At 43.1% G+C, this 1,206-nt stretch overlaps 1 protein-coding gene across 1 annotated transcript in view; it reads left to right on the forward strand.

Annotated features, from left to right (window-relative positions):
• Positions 1–1,206, forward strand: part of LOC106871830 (tether containing UBX domain for GLUT4) — a 145,983-nt gene that overhangs the window by 23,527 nt on the left and 121,250 nt on the right. The window lies entirely within an intron of this gene.

Genomic DNA, 1,206 nt, shown 5'->3' on the forward strand with positions numbered 1-1,206 from the left:
CACCTCAGCCCAGGTCTTCCTGGGCCTACCTCTTCCACGGGTTCCCTCAACTGTTAGGGTGTGGCACTTTTTCACGCAGCTATCCTCCTCCATTCTCACCACATGTCCATACCAGCGCAATCGTCTCTCTTGCATGCCACAACTGATGCTTCTAATGTTCAGCTTTTCTCTCAAGATACTTACACTCTGACGGGTATTCACATTGACATTACACATCCAACGGAGCATACTGGCTTCATTCCTTGCGAGCTTACGTATGTCCTCAGCAGTTACAGCCCATGTTTCACTGCCATGTAGCATGGTTGTTCGTACGCATGCGTCATACAGTCTGCCTTTTACTCTATATATTATATAACATTATTTTGTATCTTTTACTTGTTTCAGTCGTTCAACTGCAGCCATGCTGAGGCACTGCCTTGAAGGGTTTAGTTAAACAAATCAACCCCAATACTTATTTTGTAAGCCTGGTACTTATTCTATTGATTTCTTTTGCTGAACTGCTAAGTTATGTGTACTTAAACAAACCAACACCAGTTGTGCAGGGTAGTGGTGCAAACAAAAATGCACAAACACACACATATATGTATGTATATGTATATATCAATACATACACACATACACATATATACATGGGAACCTGTGAAAGAGGCAGACCCAGGAAGACATGGGATGAAAGCACAACCTTCAAACGTCAGGCCTAATAGAGGCAATCACCGGTGATCGAGACCTTTGGAGGTATGCTATGCTTCAGAAGACCTGGCATGATCTTTAAAATTCAGAAGACCCTGCCTGATCTTTAAAATTCCATGTGCTACATATTATTATGTTGTTGTTTGAAGGCAACAAGCTGTTAGAATCGTTAGCATGCAGGACAGAATGCTTAGTGGTATTTCGCCCTTCGCTACATTCTGAGTTTGAATTCCGCCAGGGTCGACTTTGCCTCCATCCTTTCAAAGTCAATAAATTAAGTACCAGTGGAACACTGGAGGAGATGTAATCGTCTAGTCCCCTCCCACAAATTTCAGGCCTTGTACCTATAGTAGAAAGGATTATTATGTTGTTGTTTGGATCTAGTTCAAACCTGAATGAACAGATTCTTTCATCAAAACATTCCAGTTATGACCACCCTATCTTTTTAGAAGAGGAGGGAGGAAGAGGATGGGGTGGTGGTGGAGGAGGAGGAGGAGGAGGTGGTGGTGGTGGAGG

This window comes from Octopus bimaculoides, chromosome 4, assembly GCF_001194135.2.
Source record: "Octopus bimaculoides isolate UCB-OBI-ISO-001 chromosome 4, ASM119413v2, whole genome shotgun sequence".
Lineage (NCBI taxonomy): Eukaryota > Metazoa > Mollusca > Cephalopoda > Octopoda > Octopodidae > Octopus > Octopus bimaculoides.